At 39.1% G+C, this 21,719-nt stretch overlaps 1 protein-coding gene across 2 annotated transcripts in view; it reads right to left on the bottom strand.

Moving 5' to 3' along the window:
• Positions 1-21,164, bottom strand: part of LOC139151449 (mucin-22-like) — a 49,703-nt gene extending 28,539 nt beyond the window's left edge. The window contains exons 1-2 of one of the 2 annotated variants that reach the window (XM_070724269.1): positions 21,007-21,164; positions 12,878-13,034 (exon numbers count right to left, since the gene is read on the bottom strand). The gene's annotated coding sequence lies outside the window, so the exon portion shown is untranslated. The remainder of the gene's footprint in view (positions 1-12,877; positions 13,035-21,006) is intronic. The other variant, XM_070724268.1, reaches the window with a different exon arrangement.
• Between the last annotated feature and the right edge of the window lie 555 nt (positions 21,165-21,719).

Genomic DNA, 21,719 nt, shown 5'->3' with positions numbered 1-21,719 from the left:
TCTCTTGTGTGTTACTAAACTCCAGCAGTAGTCATTCTCAGACTTTTCAAGACCTTCACTGTCAACGCTGGATTTATACTGTGGACTTTGTGCAGCTTCAAGCCTGCAAGCCAAAGGACTGTTCATTCATTCGACTGACTGTTACAACTCTGAGACTGGAGCTTTGCCGTCCCAGCTGAGATAAGTAGTCTGTACACTTTTAAAGCTTGTACTCTATCCCTGACTTAGCAATTAGTTTTATTTTTGTAATAAATTCTGTTTAAACGTTATTTGCTGAGTTCACCCTTTTGTTCGTTTTCTCTGCACGTAACACATCGGTATTTAGTATCGGATACTTCTTCCTAGTTGAAGGTGTGCAATGCTGGTTGACGGGAAAATTACTCATAGCAGGATAAAGAATGAACTCAAACTTCCTGTATACCAGTTTCAGGAGAGATACGATGGATTGTCAAATATATTGCTGCATTGTCAAGAGAAAGGCAAGTGCCTAGTACCCTAGTGTTCAGGGGAAGGCCTCTGTGTTCAAGGTTGAGGTATAGGCCTAAGCGCTCTCGGGACATGCCCTTGAGGAAATTTCTAAGCTATCTTGCAAATGATTTACTAGAACCGGAGTGCAGCTCTTCGGGAGCTCTTTGGAATGCTGAAGAAAATTGAGTGTTAATCATCCGGTTTTTTGTAAGACTTGAATTTACTTTTCCACTGGACGGCTAATACTAATTTCAAATACTCACGAGAATTTGAATATCGACTCTAAAAATTACAGAGCAGTCCTAATTGTTAGTATTACTGTAAAAGCTTTGGGACTCAAAGCTATTTGCACAATGTGTGAACAAGACTGAACTTTCGGTTTTCAAGTTTTATCATCCGGGCATTTACCCACAATACTTAGCTGGAAAGATGGCGAAAATGGCCGCGGTCAATTCAATTATATAGTGCATACTGAGCATTTATTTCCGTCATTACATCAACAGCACAGATATTATTGGGAAAAACGACACACCGTAATATTCATAACCTTTATTTGAACACATTGAATAGAGGGTGTCTCTACAGAGAACTGGTCTTTTAAAAGGCACAAGAGATTTGTGTAACTTTTGAAAACAGCTTGTTTTGCCCCCGTTGTTTCTATACAACGAATTTATAATATATGCCTTTCGAGTCAATGTCTTGCACAGTCAGAATCACAGTCTGGGTTAAAATGCATTTGGCGACCATGTCAGACATTAGACGCGTGCAGGGTGTGTCTACAAATTGGACAATGGGCATTTTTAAGTGATTTGAGGGAGGTGAAAAAAGAAACTTGTATTTTCAAACACGACTCTATCAAAAGTTGATGCTAATCAAGCTCTGGATATTGACAGGCTGTTGCTCTGACGTCAGTCTAATTTCCTGTGAACTATCCACTAATCATGTTAATTAATCCTGCTAATATTTCTTTAATCGCTTCGACACCTCCAACTCCACAAATGTGTTTGTTATCGACTAGTATAATTTAATCATTTAAAATATGTGAATAGAGTGGATGCTCTCCTAGCCGTGAAATTATGTGCGCTTACCTCATGAAAAATTAAAAATATTTTTTACAAGTCTTTGTGTCGCCTGGTAACAAAACGTTTATTTAAAATGATAACAACCTAAAATGTCAGAGTTTGAGCGGGGAAGTATTGTGCAGATGGGTATAAGCGGATTCTGATACATTAGAGAGAATTTGACTGAAAACAATAAGGGAAGCAAGGCGGACGGCAAGACGAACCATGGCGAATGAACGAACGAACGAATGAAAAAATGAGTACAGCAGTGGAGTTGATTTAAAATGTAAACAGCAGGTCAAAGGGCAGAGTTAAAAAAAACTCAGGTGACGTGGAGGTTTGAATATCTGGACGAATAAATGAATGAATGAATGAATGGACGGATAGATGAATGAATAAATGAATGAATAAAGGGATGGATGGCTGGATGGATGAAGAATGATGAATGAATGATTGAGGGGATGAATAAATGAATGAATGAATGAATGAATAAGGGAATAAATGAATGGATGGGTGGACGGATAAATGAATAAATAAATGGAAGGATGAATGAATGAATGAATGAATGAATGAATGAATGAATGAATGAATGAATGAAGATGATGAGTAAATGATTGAATGGATGGATGGATGGATGGATGGATGGATGGATGGATGGATGGACGGACGGACGGACGGACGGATGGATGGATGGATGGATGGATGGATGGATGGATGGATGGATGGATTGATGGATTAATGAATGAATGAATTTGTTTGGATAATACAAACAGGAGAGACAAGGTCAAAGGGCAGGGTTGTTTGAAAAAAAAATATATATATATAAATATATATATAAATGATTGAATGGATGGATGGATGGATGGATGGATGGACGGACGGACGGACGGACGGATGGATGGATGGATGAATGGATGGATAGATGGATGGATGGATGGATGGATAGATGGATGGGTAGATGAATGGATGGATAGATGGATGGATGTATGGATGGATGGATTGATGGACTAATGAATGAATGAATTTGTTTGGATAATACAAACAGGAGAGACAAGGTCAAAGGGCAGGGTTGTTTGAAAAAAAAAAAAAAAAAAAAAAAAATATATATATATATATATATATATATATATATATATATATATATATATATATATATATGCTGTTTCAAAATGATTTGGGACTATACTAAGGGAATGAAGTCAATATACGGAACAAATAAACCGAATAAATTGTCAAAAATTACTGTTATTTGCGCTTCGCAAAACACGATGGTAAGATCCATTAAAAGTTGGAGTTCAAATTGCAATTTAACAACAGAATGTATCGCTTTCTGATACTGGAGCTGGGAGGGAGGTCTGATTTGTCTGGCAAATTTTGAATTTAAATATGCAAACGATGAACATGTGACCGACAAAAATACCAAACTGTGTAAGTAAGCATTCTTATTAATGAATGTGCTTTCCATAGTAACTCTGCGTTTTAACACAATTTGACTTTGAAGTTTCAATACACAGTAGCGGTTGAGTCCAATCAACACGCATCGAACGTCATCAACTGTATCAATGTGCAAGATCGACTAGCGCTATTTGAAGTGTCGCCTTGCCTACGTGCCTTTGTAACCCCGGCCGCTGTAAACAGTATCCGCCTGAACGCCGTTTTTCCCAAGATACACTCCCCGTCTACCACCGGCAGCAAGTTCCCAAATTGATTCGACAACGAAGCTGGCGGTTGCGCCCGGCGTGTCGCTGATCGCGCATGAAAGAGCGATCGGTCATCTGAAGTGTCGAACTCCATTATTTATGTATGATGCATGTATTTATGGAAATACAAAGTTTTATGAGCGCTTCTGATAGATGGCAAATATGTACACAGTCGACTTGATTAAAATTAGGTTGCTGGCTTCTTTAGCTGGTAACATCAGTCAGATCGTTTACTAGACGACAAATCGTTGGCGCTCACGTAGACATTTTTTGATATATGCGCCCGACAAATGAAACTTCCCTAATCAGATGAAATATATCTGATGCTTTGAGTATTAGGGGCGACGTCAAAAGATCGATGTTTGAAAAAAAACTTAATTGCTTAAGTTTGGGGGTGGAGGGTTTTTGGCCAAATTAATTTCTGTGCAGTCAAAAACGATTTAACGCCTTTTTGGCTAATTTTACGATTTCAAGGCTGTTTTTTGTACGCTAAAACTGATCCAGTCACCCGTATTTTTGTTACTTTATAATGGTTTTCAATTTTTATTTAATTCAGTGGTACATTGGTACGTTGTTTGAAAGAATTAGTACAGGGTATGAGTCCGCAATGTTTTTCAATTTTAGGTCAGTTAAGTTAGAAGGGGGGTGGGGGGTCTGAGGCCAAACTTAAGCAATTAAGTTAGATTTATTATATTGAACTTTTGATGTTGCCCCTTAATCAATGACGTTTAACGACTAGTTATCAATTGTAGTGTCGCTTGGAGCGTGACTGTCATATTTCACATGCAAGAAAGTTTACACGGTATGCATACACTAGTTTTATGTTATCGGGGAAAATCTGAGTGTGGAATGTTTGGCCTTAGCAGACAATTCGGGTCTCTTTACAGGAAGGCGGTCGTCGAAGCTGCGCATGTGCGACTATCTCGTTTACAAAGATTGTATTTGATGCACTATATATAGATGCGTCATGTCAAAATAGCTGCCACATTAAATCTTACGATGTACATTATGACAAACATGTTTTAACTTTCATCAATCACCAACGTACCTTGGATACAGTGTTTACATCGCTCATAGTGGTCCCTAGCGACCTTTGAGCGCAGTTCCGACGACCACCCCTTTAAATCATGACATCAAGTTTGGGTATATTATATAACTACGGATTTTAAGGGGGGGTCATTCTTTGTAATTGTAACAACGAATTTCCCTCCAAGTGTTTAAAGGTATACTGTCACCTGTTCCAATTTTGCCACAGTTACCATGGAAAAAGAAAATCTAACCAATTACACAATTTATGCGGGTGGCCGCTTTTAAAAAACAGCGCCCTCACGTGGGCATTTTGAATACCAAGGAACGCCCCTTTTACCATATACGGGCATATTTAGATTACAGATGACTGTATACCTTAAAAGGACCAAAAGCTGTAACTTTCGAAGACACATTTCACTTTTTTTTTGTTTTTCATGTAAACAACAGTTCCTTTATATACTGCCCAAAACACGTTGAGATACACAGTATTCAGCAAGTCAACTCAGCCTGCAATTAATGTGTAAACTGCATTGTTACTGTCGTCGATTGAATTCTGGTCCGGGCTGGAATCCAAATGTAAACAACAGCATTGCATTTTATGCACGTTCAGACGCTAAGATTGATCAGAAGATGTTTCTATATGATTTGGGAATAGAATAAGAACTTGCGATTTACATACAAAACAAAAATAGTGAGGAAAAAATCAAAAGTTACTGCTACTGGCCCTTTAACCTTTGATGGACTTTAATAAATCATCTTTATAGATTTAATCGACGTGTGATGGTACTATCATTACGCCTTAATCGTCTGTGCCATTCCTGTATGCGTCACTCTGTATATATATATAATCAAATATGTATCCGTCAGCTGTCGCCGTATGACGCTGATATTCATTTTTTTTTCATTGAATTAAATAAAGTTTGAAAAAAATAACATGTACCGCAGAAATCACTTTTTACTAATTTCGGCGTATTTTTGATCAAAAATCAAAATAGGCCGCCTTGAGGCACCTGCAGACAAAATGAGCTGGGTTTCGCGCAAATAAAAATAATATGCTAACATCCTTCAGTTTGAAAACAAAGGTCATGAAATAAAGTCATCCCAGCGACCTATTTATCAAATTTTATCCTGGTTCGTTAAGCGGAAGCTCTTTTGACCTAAGTCGACTGAAAAACAAATATAAAATGTAAATGTGCCGCAAAATATAACAGCGCTGTTCGGTTTCTTTTAAAATCATGTAGAAGTAAAAGTTTCGTCTTACTAAAAATGTGCCATATTATCGTTTTAATATAGTCAGGACGGACCTGAATTTACTGCGACCGTACACAATAGAATTAATAAATATTGTTGTGCTCACATATTTCACGCCCGACCTTAAAATCACCACGATGTGATCGATCAAATTCCGCGAAGTGATCACATGAAAACATGATTTATCGGGCGAACGCAAATCACAAATTGTTCAACAAACATAATGTGAAATGGAACGCTAACGAGTATTTATATGCCCGCACCTTTCTCTGGTGATGTTAAGAAAACTCGACAGAATCATGGCGACCGAAATCGACATCAAGAAACCGTCTTCAAGTTAACGTTGGTAAATACTACATCTCAGTTGTCCCACCTTCGGAGGAAAACATCCCCCCACCCCCCTTTCCCCCGGCGCATTTCTTTCGCTTTCCATTCTGAACTTAACCAAGCTTGAGCTGTATTAACATGCAAGCACGGTCTCCTGACAGAGTGGGTTTTAATATTTCCGCAAAACGGCACATACACGGACACCAAACGCTCATGAAATGGTTGTCAACGACGCGTCGACAGGTGTTTACGCGTCTGCCGTACATGATAACATCGCAAGAAAGGCGGTCGAATTCTTGACAATTGTTAGAGTTGATGATGGCATGGACGTCGGCAGCACATAGCGAGGTAAAATGCTGGTCTCACCATTCATCCAGTTTTTCCTCAGTTTAGAAGGTTTTTGGGTTTATGTTGAAAATCAAAAAGAAAATGCGAAATGCAATCATTTCATTTTAAAAGAAATTAAGAAACGTATTTTTATCACAAATGTTACAACAATGGGGGAAATATTAATGTTTGAATATGATAAATTAAACGACGTGTATTTCTCCAATCTAAAAAATACCCTCAAGGACAGTGTGCTCACATTCGGTTTAAATTGGTAAATTCAAGAAATATCTAAACCAGAAAAACAAGAATGACAAACGCAAATAAGGTCTGCAACTTAGGTACTGGAGGTCATCTTTAGGAACATGCATATCAACTTCTATAGCAATGGGACAAGCAGATCCTACATACATAAGCAAATGTCAACAAAAAATTAGCCAGAGAAGCTTGACAAAAAGAAAAGGTGGGAGAGTGGGGAAAAATAAAGAGTGGGAAAACATGTACAAGGGATCTGGTAAAAAGTAACGCTACCTCATCAATCTTCTATCCCCTACCCCCTACGGAATATCAAATGTTCCACCCCTTGGTTGACTTTACATAAGACCAGCTGGTAGGAAATGTATTTACAACTTTGGGGATGTTTTAATTACTGCTATGAGTGCTATCATTCGAATGTAAACAGCACTTAAATCAGTTACAGATAGTGAAATGCCTTCCACTGTGGGGGGATTACGACATCTGGAATTATCCTGGATCCAAATTTCTCATCAGTTCTTGTGTGTCTTACATGCAAAGGTTGCAAAAATTGGTTCGCAATGAAAAAATTACCTCAGCTTTGTTTTCTGGATCAAATTTTACTACAAATTGATAATAAATATGACAAAATTATGTTCACAGCCTTCGAAACTCTCAGTTCACAGTTCTCAGTTCATTTAAGGTCACAAAACAAAATTACCTAAAATATAAAAATTTGGGGGTTTCCCAACACTTTGAGCAGAAAATTTATCTAATAACATCCCTCGGGACTTTTGTACCAAATTACAAAGCTATCAGACAAGTAATTTTAAGAACAAGTTTTCTTGACCAAAAATGACAAAATTGTCTTAAAAATACAAATTTGTATATTTCAGGACAATTTCCACATATCTAACTATTGTTATCTCTGGACATCTGTACATCAAATATAAAAGCTGTCTGTCCAGGGGCTTTAAAAAGAATATATTTTTAAAGATTTTTTGACCAAAATTGACAAAAATTGCCCCAAAACAGTAATATTTCCAATTTTGTCGTAATTTCAACAATTAGAAGGGTAACACCCTGCAAACATCCAATCCAAATTTGAGAGCAATTGGGCTAGCGGTTTCAGAGAAGAAAATTTTACTTAAAATGAGAAAAATAACCAAAAAATTCAGCAAAAATACAAAATTCAAGATATCTTCACGATATTCATTAAACTGATTTTGATCAACCCTTAGGAACCTGTATACCAAATATCAAAGCTATCAGATCAGTAATTTTTCAATAAAATTTTTGACCAAAAATTTGGAAAATTGCCCCAAAATCACAAATATGAAAATTTCAATTCAATTTGTATACACTTGACTGAGGTCATCCTGAGGAACATGTATACCAACTTTGAAAGCAATCAGATGAGTGGTTTCAGAGAAAAACATTTTTTGACTAAAAACTGAAAAAATTACCCTAAAAAACTTTAAACACCTACTTTAGAATGCCTAAAGGAACCTGCACACCAAGTTTCAACCCAATCTGACTGACGGTTACAGAGTTTTAGCAATTTGCAGGGTTTTTCCTTTTTTCCCCTCATTTGCATATTTTTGGCACTGACATGTTCATTTGAACAAATTCACATCTCCACCCCTAGGTGCACCTGTACACCAAATACTAAGACAGTAGGTGCTGCGGTTTAGCTGTTTTTGACGTGGACGGACATACATACATACATACATACATACATACATACATACATACATACATACATACATACATACATACATACATACATACATACATACATACATACAGACATACATACAGACATGCAAATGGCATGCAAATGAACCGATTCAGCTTATACGATTACCTCACATTGGTATACCAAACGTGAGCTAAAAATTGCACTTATACAAGGGCAGTGTAAAATATTATTTGTTTTCTGTACATAAAGCATTGCATTGGAAACTATTACTAAGGCTGAGTATCATCCAGTCTGTTGATCTGTACATATGTCCGTCTGTTAGCTTGTGCATATCTATTTTGTCTATAGCAGATTAGGTAGTTCGGCCCTCGATTTTGGAAGCCTTGATCCAATTTTCGCTCAACTTTTCTTCAGACAACTTTGAATCATTACTTTCGAAAAAAAGAATAAAAAATCAGGGGTGCAAAACTTGGTACAAGAGAAACAAATTACGCGATATATTTACCGTCACTTGAAATTCAAAATGGCCGCCATCCCTGTATTAACTCTATGGGGAAAAATAACACTTTTTTTTTCCAGTAAACAAGCCACTGAAGTCTAAAGTTGCTCTATGAGTTTCAAAATGAGTCATCACAATTTGTAGACCGAAAAAGTATTGTAAAAGTGAGAGCGTCCCAATGTCTATCCCCGGGGCGCATTCTACCTGAGACCGAAAATGGTTAAGATGTAAGGATGATTCGGGTTGTGGATACTTTATTTCTTATGAAGATCCGTTTATCTTAATTAGGCAAAAAAATAAATTGTGCTGTTCCGATAACATGGTTTTCAAAAATAGGGTGAGTAGGTCGGCAGGAATTTTTTTCCAAACTATTTTTATTTTTGAGTGTGCATTTTTCAGGAGGTTCAGGGCGACCAAATTTAAACACTGACCACAACATTTCCAGAAAAATGTATCATACATATAAAAGGGAAAAAAAACATAAAAGACATCCTCGTTCAAGCATAAATCGAATGCCAAGTAACGAACACGTGATTTTACGGATTTTTCTTTCTGTTTTTACTTCCGTGTTTACGTAGCTCTAAAAAGTTTAGGGTCGGCAGGTAAAAAATAGCGTAGGTCGGGTTATCTGAACTGCACTTTTTTTGTTCGGCCTTAGATATTTGTAGTTTTGTCTTTGTTTAGTTTTGTCAAAATCTTATGATCAATCTGCCTGCCGTTGAAATCTTCTCAGCAACAACTCACTCCGATACTTAGGAATCCGCTGCGAATGTTTTAATTGCGTTGAACTGTGGCTCTATGAGTTCTATATAGGGATGTTCCCATATAATTGCGTCATAAACATCGATTGAAACCCCGCGGGAAAAGCAACTAACTTCTCAGTTGAATTAATATTCTTCACTAATTATAGTCGAATTGCACATGTAACGAGTATGTTCAAATAGATCGATAAACTGCATTGGACCGAGACACTTTGCGCCGGGCTTGAATTGAACATTAGCAATCCAACCATCTCTTCGTCCAAAATGGCGCCAACTGTGTCATATAATCGTGTTAGGTAATGTTCCGGATACAGAAAAGGTACGGGACGATATATTCTATGTCGATATGACGTAATCAGGTTTTGAAATTTTCGAACAAAATCACATTTCTGTTTTGTTTCTGTTTCTTTTATTTATTGAGTTATTGTTCTGGTTATTGTTTTTGCGAAATTGCATCCTTTATGTCCCCTGCACGATTGTTTGAAAAGTTTTGTCAGACGCTGTTGGCGCCAATTTGAATATCTCTCACCCTCCGATACGTTTCTCTTTTACCTTTCCAATTACTTCATTAATGGTGAGACTCATACACAAACATCACATGCTCAAAGCATGGGTGCTTACCCATCATCCATCAAATGTCATACAGGTAGCCGCCAAATTTTGGCAGTGTTGTAACATATCGTTCAAACAGGCACGCAAAAGCATTCCCGCCCATTCGCACATTCTTAATTACAGTATATTTTTCCCGGCCGTTTCAATGTGACTGACTCGTAACTCATTCGCCAGTGTAGGAAAGTGCATTGCACGACGAGATTATGAGATTGCAAAGCCGAAACCGGAGATATTGCAAGGGTGCAACCAAAGAGTTTTCGAAATTATTAGAGCGGTAGTGATTACCACAAAGAAATGATTGGTTTTTTTTCTACAAGTGTAAGCATTCTTTGAACCATTCCACGAAGTCTCACCCAGTTGACCTCTATGACCTCAAACACTCTCTCACCCAAATCTTTACGCACGACTTGCGATGAGTTAAGAGATTTTTTGCTATTTTCTTCGACCTTTTAGAGACCAGAATTACACACAGTTATACAAGAAATTTCAAAAATGGCTGATCGTGGATTTTTGGATAAAAACAGCGATGAATAGGTGAATGTAACGAGCACGCGTGTCCAGCGATTCACGCCGACGATCGTGTCACATATGTATGGATACAATTTTGTAGTTAGTTTGTTTGGTTGTTGTTTTGCTTTTGACTGGAGGGTCACCCATTGGTCAGCCTTTTAACCTTGACATTACTCGGGATAACATCTGATTTGGGGGGTCAGAGGAGGTGGGGGTACAGCAGTGGCCCGGACATGACGTAAGTGTTTCGCTGTTTATCTACAGTTGCGACTTAAACACACTTACTTTTTCCAAAAAGAGGTGCGTCGGCACGGGTGAACACGCTCAAAGAGGAGAAGTTGAATAGTTTAATTGTGAATGGTAGAGCATGCGGAAATAAAGCGATTTATGGGACAGACTCCAACCATTACAGGGCGAGCATGTTCTAATTACAGCTCGCGTACGTGATATCTCTCAGCTTTTCCCCGCATATCCAGAAATGAAATCATGTAAAGCCGATCTTTGGAGCATTCCAGGTTGACTGAACTCGGGAAGATAATTTGATACTTAAAACATGCTCGCTTCTTGCAAGTTCCGATCAGTTTGCAGTAACTACGGCACAGACTGAAGGAATGTTAACTCCCATGAACCCTTGCAACTTGGCTCCCATCTTCATACCTCGGTGACAAACGACATGGTGGCCAGGGATAAACCATTCGATAAGAGAGGTGATACAGACTAGAATAGAATGCACGCACGCACGCACTCACATACATACATACATACATACGTACATAAATACATACATACATACATACATACATACATACATACATACATACATACATACATACTTTCACATAGGCCTACTTAATCAATTTTGCAAGACTTTCGCTGTTTTCGTCATTTAATACGTCTTGAAAAACAGCGGCGCACTCGATATCACCTCGGTCAAGCCACTTTGCACTGTCAGAAATTTGAATCTTCTAAAAACAAAACGAAAGAGCGTATGTACCAGCTTCCAGCATCCCCGATCAAATGCCGAGAAGCGTTGGTCAGTTCACGACAGGGATAAAAGAGAACCTTGTTTTCGAGAAATTGGTATTTTCGGGACCTCGCAGTGCACGACGTTCTGAAAGCACCGGCACAGACATACGTGTTACTAACTTATGTTTCTTTTAATGCGAACTGTCACACTCTACTGCGTGTCAACCCTTTTTTTCTGTCAGTTCAAAAGGCGGACTCTTAAAACTTGTCGATGGACAGACAAAGAAAACGACACACCTGCACTATTACACATCAATTCGAAGATGAAAACACTTCTGGCTGATACCAAAAGACATTCCTCCGACGAAACCGCATCCGGAATCCTAAGCCGGAAATAAATCTGGCTCTGCACGTGCTGTACGGTGTACTGCAACCTCTCCCCCGATCGTTTCTCTCTTGAGGAGTTCAAATATCAAAGACATTCCAGTTTACCTTCGGTTTAAACAGATGCCTTTGAGCTTACATCAACTGTCCCCAATTCAAAACGGGACAAGGTCGTTTCTCGCCGTCCTCCGAGGCCCTGTTGCAGAACTGGCATTCTCACAACCGAGTTACAAAGAGCTCATATCTAACCTAACCAGTTATATTTTCATCCAACGTTTAAGACAGCTTTAAATCTTACAACTTGAAAATATGAATGAGTTCATGTTTTCACAAAAGCAAACAGTGTCTCTCTGTCGACGAAAATAGTTGAGTTGGTTTTAGTATGTATGACCAGTCGCATTTGCCGTCACGGTAAATTATCATAGTCACATAGTATCTGAGGAAGATTAATTCATGGGGCACTCCTGGTCACATTTCGTTAACGGCATCTGAACCCATGTGGTACTCAGGCATGGTACTACTTTTTAGACACGAGGTAGCTTTCCAAACATTATCTGAATCCGAAATCAAGAAAATGGAGAACCTTTTTTGCCAAAAACAACTTCATGAACGAATCACTGTTAAATGCTGAGGGGCAATACTCCCAACACTTTATGAATAATTTTGTATTTTCCGATTATATGTTCTCTTTTCAATGATTTCTGCAAAACGGTGTGTCGGTTTCAATGACAAGTACAAAAAAGGGGTCATTGTTCTGATTTTCCGGGAAGGAGCGACCAGTCTGGCACTCCCGCCATCTCGGGAGTAGGGTAGTGAGAAACATGCTGGGTCTACTTTTGGCGCGAAAAACAAGTGTTTCTGTAGACTAGATCTGTTTTGCTCATTGGCTCCAGATATGTACAAGAGGAAGTGAAAAAATTAAAACTTCTCTGACATGCGACGCCGTGTTTGTCGGCTCTCTTTGACCTGTGAATTTCGAGCAGTTCGTCTTCAACCACTCCCAACCCCCTCACTTTCGCCTCGCTTTCATATAAAACTTGGCCTACCTTGGTACGACGCGTTTTGGATGGTTTCGGCGTGAGTGCGCTGGAAAAGGGAACACTATGATCCGCGCCTTGGAAACCTCGTGACTCTTTCCCCTGTTCCTTTTTTCGCCTTGATCTCTCTGTGACTTCTAAGACTTGTTTCCGTCTCGGGTGTGTCCTGTATGGGAGTTGGGGAATGACCTAAGTGAAATGTCAACACTCGCTTCTTATACCAGCGGGCCTCGGGTTGCCTTGGTTGCTGCATGCATAACAACTCGTGCTCCTTGCCTCGTTTTGGTTACCCGCTGATGATCAGGGTGCTATATTTCACAAAGTTATGTCAAAACAACTTGCGGATATACTTAGGAGAGAGGACAGTGAATTTTGACCTGATTTCCCAGTGACCGACTGACTATACTCTCCGCTTCCAATCAGATATTCAATAACATACATCCATTCACACTATCGTGCCCTTTTCAACTTCTACTTTCCATTTTCTTCCTTGAATTTTTTTTTTGACAGTTTTCTATCCTATGTTCTAATTTTTTCAGGTTCTTTTTCTTGCCTTGGTCTCTAGGACCTGCAATGGGAGGATTTTCACACATTAAAAATCACTTTTGTAATAATATGTTTATTGATGGATCGATTGATTGGTTGATTCCTTGCACGTTTTTCTACGACATGAAATCATATATAAATATACATATGTATGTATGTATGTATGTATATATATATATATAATATATATATATATATACATATATATATACATATGTATGTATGTATGTATATATACATATATACATATATACATATATATATATATATATATATATATATATATATATATATATATATATATATATATATATATATATATATATATAATATGACCTGTTTAGTTATGCTAGGACCAGTTTTCCGCTGACTCAGAAATGCCAACTCTGAATAAAATTTACACAGTTTGTCCTTTTGTGGAGCGGGATTTTAATAATCACCTATTGTGAAGCCTAAGCAAAGAAAGTTTAATATTTATGCGCAAGACGAACAAATATTTCCCGCTAACAATAGTCATAAACGTCAAAACAAAAGTAAATTAGAGGTGCGAAGCCAATATACATATTTACATACACGTTTATGCCATACCGTAGGCGCGCGACATCCGTCGATGGAATGCGTTTCATTTTGAACGAGAATGGAACTTGAATTGAGAAAAAGACAACTTCACTGATGCTGACTTGTAAATCTATCGGAGATCGAAAAAAAACTGAACGAAATAAAATAGCAGAGGTGACGAAGACAATAAACTGATGGTAAAAGAAAGCAATTTCCCTTTGATATGTAGCATTGGCCAGTCGCCTGTGTCCGTTGAAATAATTCATCAGGCCGAATTCACAAGCAATCTCAAAAGGGATTTTGTACACAGGTCTCTTCTTTGCATCATATAGCCCCACACAATCATATAGCCCAAACTTGTCCAGTAATTTTAGACACCCTAGCCTCTTAAAATCATTTCACGTCATCCCGAGCTGGGCTCGGTGTATAAATGGAAATTGTCCGCGCGGTTTGTTGTGAACGACCAAAAGTGGTCCAATTGTAGAAATACGAGTATGCTTACCGTTACTTTTAGCTCGATCGGTTGTAGTCGCTCCAATGAACAGTATTTTGTATAAATTATTTAAAAAAATGGATGTTTAGAACGGTTTGTTAAAATACACGATATTTAAAACATTTCGCTCGAAAGTCGTTTACAGAAATCACATGACATTAAAATCATATAACAGTGTATGTTTGCAAAGCTACGGCTTATCCGGATAATCGACAGGATTTAATTCAAGCACGTTTTTTTTTTTTTTTTTGATAAATATTTCACACATTTGATGTTTACTCCTCTACTTCCCATTCGGTTCCCTTTTACTAGGATTACTCTGTAAAGTCCGCCCTCCAACCACAATTTGATGTCGTCAAAAGCTATCGACGAAATGAGCTGATAAACATTTCACAAATAGTTAACATTTTAAAAAAGTCATGTCGCATTTTGATAATTTACATTGCAGAATGCATAGCGAAAATTGACATCTTTACTTGAAGTTTATGGGATTCAGCTTTGCTAGATTTAAAATTTATTAAGAAATTACATAACGAAGAAAGTACATTTAAAGAGAACAAATTTGATATTCGGTATATTTCCAAACCCCTCCCCCAGTTGTAATTACAATATTTCCATGTACACGCATTGTAACGTTTACAAAATTGCTCCTCAATTCTTCCCTCCCCTCTCTGCGTTTGTCAACTCAACCCTAAGGCAGAAAGCGCCCGGGGGACACAAATTCGGTCTCTCAAACTTTTACAATTCTTTTTGATATCACTTGCGGGGTTCATTTTAAAGCTCTTGATTTAAGAAAACTTTTCAAGGCGTAGTTTTTCGAAATTCGAAAATTTTATTTTTCTCCGTAGAGTTAACACAGGGATGGCGGCCATCTTGAATTTTAAATATTGGTGAATCTTGAGTTATTCGTTTCCCTAGTACCAAAATTTGCTCGTGAACCCTAATTTTTATTCTTAAGTTTGAAAGAGAATGATTGAAAGATTCCTCAAGGAAAGTTTGAGCAAAAGTTTCAGTCCTCCACTTTCGAGGCGTATACTACTAGTACCTTAAGAGGGAACTGGATTGGGCGACCGAGTACATATCATAGGAAAACTGCCATTCTTTTTCATGACCCGGATGTTCTTCATAGCCAACGTTTAACTTATACAATGCAATGCAGTGTTGCGATTTTGTTGTTTGTCTTTTTTATGTTTCTGTTTGTTCATGACTCATAAAGATAGAGTTTTTGGACTTGTGAGAATGATGTACCTGACCATCTCATCGATTTCGCACTATTTGTTAACTTCACACACACTTACGCAAACCCGGGCCGAGTCCGTCACCATGGATACAAACAAACCAACCGTAAACACAGCCACTATAAGCGTGACCGGAGCACAGCTTCAAAGAAACCCCCGAAATGCCAAGGGTCTATAGAATTGCCCGGGACCGAGTCCATCAAACGATGCGCGATTGAAAGCGAACTTTATGAAAGCCGCGCGACTCGGCTGGGATCAAAACGAACCCGTGGCTGCCCATGATTAACGGTATCATACATGTAAAATATTCGTCCCATGGGCACGGAGCATAAGTTTGACGTTTGTTCTCATTGTATATATTCCGTCGATCAAATTAATCCTAATTAAAGTGTGCTTTCGACTCTATAGAAAGCCAGAGGCAAAAGCCTCATTAAGGTAGTGAATCGTCCCGAAAAAAGAAAGACACGCAGAAAGAAATCTAGAAGGACAATTCGTCTTCCCGCCCTGTGACTTTCTCTACATCTTCCTTTTCCTCTTTATCAACTCTTTTTCCAATAAATGAAACCTGTGAACTGTTTCTCCCGCCAGAAATAAAACTACTCAAGGAGCAAATAAGTCACCGCTTCTATGCGACCCGCGAGAAGTGCGTTAATTATGAATATTGTCAGTCACGTGACACCCATTCTGCATGGCGGGATGATGATAACACTCCATCCCGCCAAAGTGAATTGCTGTAGGCGGGAGCACCTTGGTGAAGTCGTACGACTTTGTGCCTCGACAAAAATATTTGGCGGTTGCTTTGAAATACCATCGGCAGTTTTATGATACTTGAGTTCATTCGAAGAGCGTGGAATTTTAATATTTAATGAGAAAATTATGACCTATTGAAGGTCAACATTCGCAGGGTCGCGAGGTATTCGGCGTGTCAGTACTAATCGTTTTCAAAAGTCCCTCGACCTTCCCCCATTTCGAGGCTATACAAGCTGAAGTCAAGTGCCCGAGGACGGCCGAAGCGTGCACGAAGACGACCGAGCCTCGAGGCGGTCTTGTACACGTGTGGTATGTTTTGGTACAGATATCATTGTTAGCAAATCCGAGACGAGACTCGTCGCAAATACTAGAAGAGCCAAATCGGTACTGTAAGCCCCGATAGGTTCGCTGAAACTCGCTGTCTGTTTTGGTGGGTGGTCAATGATGCCGTGGACGGCCCTGTAGGTGTGCATAAACCCATAAAAACCCCACAGGTACACATGTAAAGCGCAACCCAATGTAATTCCCGACAGAATGAAAGTACAATGATTTTATGAAGTGACAACAGAGTTCTTTTTAAATGTTCCCATGGGTAAATATTTAGGAGAAAACTCTAAGAACAACAATGTCTGTTTGACAAATAACTGTCAATAATTGTTTAATCTCAGCTGAATAGATTTAATCGCCAGTTGATCAAAATATGATGAACTTCCCTTCTGCGCATATTGAAATTATGAACTGCAAAAATAGATTCGTTTGGGGAAAAAAACAGATCCGAAACCACAAAGTTAATTGTGCGCGTACACCTTTTCAAGCGACGGGTAAGTATCTCAGCCGAGGTTTTCGTTGGTGGAACTATTCAGAAAAATGAAAAAGAAACAAAATTACCCGGCTAGCTAAAGTCATGAGAAACGGGGAATCTCAGTCTGATAATATAACACAGTTTATTCTTTGCCTTTCTTGGGTATAAAAGACCTCAGCAACAGATATGCAGCCAGGGTCTTAGTTTCTGCCGTGGTTTGTTGGCAAATTACGGTAACGCAGGGTATTACATATATTTGAATGGTTTTACGTCTTGAAATCTCACTTCCTTGCGTGTGTGTGTACGCACGCCTGTGTGCGTGTGTGTGTGTGTGCGCGCGCGCGCGCGCATGTGTGTATTTGGTGTACGCATGCGTTGCTTCTCATCCGACACGACCACCACGTAAGGCCTCTGAGATTGCTTGGAGCAACCGAATGCCCCTACCATCCAACCCCTACACACATACACAGTTGCGCATGTGTATACATGTCGCTTGGAAAACTGACGGACTGTTTCCCCGGGTACCGCGCTACAGTATGATTTATCGTCTCATGTTAAAGGTGTCAACAATCTCGTTACGAGCTAAGGCGTGTGATCCCTATTGAATACTTATTGCACATCTCGACAAGTAATAAGGTAGAAAATGGAATTAAATACCTACGTGGGTTATTTACTTCTCAATTAAGTACCTTATCAACTCATCTTGGAAGAATATATTTATATGTTGGATCGCCTTTTAATATGTCTGTAAGTCCATAGATTAACTGTTTATGTTGATTTGAATAATGTTGAAATTTAATTAACTTTTTGTCGTTGAAAGTAGTACCGTCTGCTTAACTCCTTGTCAGATTCAAGACGGCAGGCGATCAATTGCCCCGTTCTTCGTTAAAGTTGAATTATAAGATATCGCGTTGCTTGGTTGCAATGGAGGCTCCCTGTAAACTGATGCATTGTGGTCGTGCAATCAGATCCGACAGTATTGCATAATAAATGGGAAATGATAAGTAACCAGTATGAGTCGGGTACTGGCGGCCTCCTAAATTCAAATATAACATGAGTGAATTCTTTGAACAGAGTGTATGTTTCATCAGTCGTCGGCATATGACGCGCCGTCGGCATTGATCCGCTGATCGTAAGCATCTGTCGTGAACCGAACCCATGGAACCAAAATGTATCTCCAGTCGACGTATCGTGAACGCTGCGAAATATACACCATGCCAGACAGAAACACCAAGAGGGCGGGTGCACTGAAGAGAAAAAGGAGCCGCCAGGCACACGCGTTCTTGTGACGTGACTCAATTATCGCTTTGCCCGTGTGTCTCATCAATCTTTCAGCTTGTCACTGAGCTACACTACTCTCAATTATGAATCGTTCTTATTTCCATAGCAACAAACGGAACCATGCTAGGGTGTGCCAATCGTGTGGAATTCAAAAAATTGTTTTGCAACAGATATATTAAATTTTGAAAGTTTCCAAATAGGTCTCTCTCTCTCTCTCTCTCTCTCTCTCTCTCTCTCTCTCTCTCTCTCTCTCTCTCTCTCTCTCTCTCTCTCTCTCTCTCTCTCTCTCTCTCTCTCTCTCGTGTTAATCGTCAGTAATTAAAAACCACACCTTTCGTCCTTTCCTCATTTACCGTAATATAATCTTGTAACATCTGTTAAATTACTCGAAAAGTCACCGCGATGAAGCAAAAAAAAATTTGCTGTTAGTACGAAAACTCTTCCCCTTTTTCTTGTTATTATGTGAAAATTAGAATTCATTTCCCAAATCTTGCAAGCTCAACATGTGTCCACTGTGCAGTGGGAATGCGTATGCGTGTTTCGTGAGCAGGTGGGAGCTATCATTGTCTGATAGTCTGATAGGGTCGGGCGGAAATGCCTGGTTGTGCATATTTAAAACATAGACTGGGTATGATGACATCAACATCACCAATTGAATTTTTTTTTATCATGGCCTAACACGATTTATAGTGAGAAACAGGTAGTCGTGTCAACGAATAATACCCATTGCTAATTAATTTCCCGCGTCGAGGAAATTCTGTATTGATATATGTATCCGTGTAGACTTGATTACCTGGTAAGTAGCCAGTCTGTATTGTGATAAATTGCCATGATCTTGTGTTGACTCGCAGCGGTCCACCTCCATGGCGTCGGGAGTCCCCTGCTATGCTCGGTTTAATAGCTGCAATTATTCCTTGTGTATTTGTGCATGGCAGAATGTATACCTCTTTTAAAAATGTGATTTTCAAGTCCGTACTTGACCACTTGACCAGAGACACTCTTGTAACAGCGATAAGCCAAGCGTGACTCACGAGCTTGCCTTCGTGGGAAGGTGAACGCTGCACATCAACGACACACCCTCGAGGAGATGAAGTGAAACTGCGGTGTTTCATAGCGATAACGTCACCAAAACAAAAATAATTTGGAACGTTACGTTACAGCTGTTGGCCATTCGTAAAAAAAGCAATATCATGTTCTAAGGTTTTCCATTAAAATATTTTTGCGTTGGCAACTGCTTCCGTTGCAATTCACTACAAAAATATCAGCAGGGAAAATTCACGTTCATCTGATATGCGATGCGGAAGTTATTTTCACTTAGAAATGAACACGGATTTCGACATACGGCTTAGATGGAGTTTTGAAATTATTTGTATTTATGAAACATGAAGCATATGGAACATACGCACCTGGCCGAATACAGTAACTGTTCATATTGCTCACATATAAAACAGAAAATATTGCACTTTCGGTTTGCAGGCTGAACGTGTCTACCCGCTGGGACTTGTCGACGTTACAGCGGCTGTCAAGAAGATTACTCAACACGGTTTGGCCACACACACACATGCAGTATAACGTAATTGTAGTTTCGCGAATAACCGCTTCGGGCAGTCACGCAGATTACTCTGGTCGACAAAATGATGATTAGACAGGTATGCAAATGCTTGACGTCCACCAAACTATATTCTTTGGAACTGATATAGACCATGCTATGAGTATCACAGTCCAGTGTCCTTTGTTTACGTTTCTGTAACGCTAGCTCTTCTTCGCATTGCTCATTTAAATGCAATTAGTTATGACCCGAATGTTCGCGATGATTTAATCTCTCATTTTAATAAATAATCTTCGCATTTTTTCATGCGTCGTGACCGTCACAGCCCGTGAGCGCGAGCAAAGTAAGTTTTTGAGAACAAATCTAACACGATCCTGGCGATTTTAATTTCTGAATCGTCGTGATATTAGATTCGTTTCTGTGAAAGACTTAATGCATTAGCTAATTCGATAGGTAAAATCAAAAGTGGACATACGTACTTTTAATTATGCAAGCCACGCCAATCAATAAGTCATCTCTGATGACTTTCCTAAAAAAAGTCATCGTTCACACATACCTTAAAATCGTTGGATTGTTAATTTTTTAAACCAACATATATAGTCATGTCAATAAAGAGAGTTAGTTTATAGTGACAACTTTGTTTAGAATTTTCGAAGTTGACAGAGGAAAAGTGCTTATACAAACGGAGCAGTTCAAATTTTTAAGGTTTAGGAAACCGCATGAGATGTCGATACTATATTCGCAAAAAACATAAAGATGCACTTTCGGTTTGTGGTCTTTCATTCGCCGAGATGCTGCTACATTCAACCGTGAATGGCGGAACAGAGAGGCAGATTTTGAGCAAACGGTAAAAAACCTTGTTGCGCAGACAACCTACAAAACACGCTCAGAAGTGAAAAAATCGAGGAGTTTGTTGCTTACCTTGGAGGGCAAAAAATCCGCAAATCTGAGCTGCCACGTGGTATGTATGTCCTGAGCGGTAACACACAAGGTGCAGTCACTGTGACGTATTCCTTAAAAGACCTCCGCTCTGGTTCCCCTCCTCAATACAGACTGAAAGGGTGCTACTGTGCGCAGGTCTGCGGGGGTGATGTAGGCAGTCACGTGACCACCAGGTCTGATCTCGAATGCGGAAGTTTTAGCAACGCTTGAGAAGCATGCCATCTGGCCCACGTTGTTAGGGGGAAAAAAAACATCACTTTGGAAGGTGGGCAAAAGGTATTAATTGACATCATAATTGGTTTCCATAGTGCAAACAACAATCGAAATATAAATGTTATGAGTATTATGAGAAAACACACCACACGTCTACCTTGTCCAAGGGAGAGTGTCCCTGTTTGCGTCGTTTTATTTTTGTACCGTGGTCTTGTGTTTTCGAAACCGATGAAATATTAATTACTCAAAATACAAGTACTGAAGCGTATCACCTGATCACAATCATGATAAAAAAAAACGGTGAAACACGTGAGTACTCATTCTGTTAGAGGATAATGTGGCAAGTTATGGTTTGGAGAGATCATCGTTAGCAATTCGCCTGCAAGCAGCTCATTTCATTTGCATTTTGCACATTTGAAAAACTATATGAAAGTAATGCTGGAGCTGAAACTATTCAATAAAGTCACAAAAGGGTCGTT

Source organism: Ptychodera flava, chromosome 15 (genome assembly GCF_041260155.1).
Source record: "Ptychodera flava strain L36383 chromosome 15, AS_Pfla_20210202, whole genome shotgun sequence".
Classification (NCBI taxonomy): domain Eukaryota; kingdom Metazoa; phylum Hemichordata; class Enteropneusta; family Ptychoderidae; genus Ptychodera; species Ptychodera flava.
The sequence above is the reverse complement of the archived record's forward strand: the minus strand, read 5'-3'. Positions and strand labels throughout refer to the sequence as shown.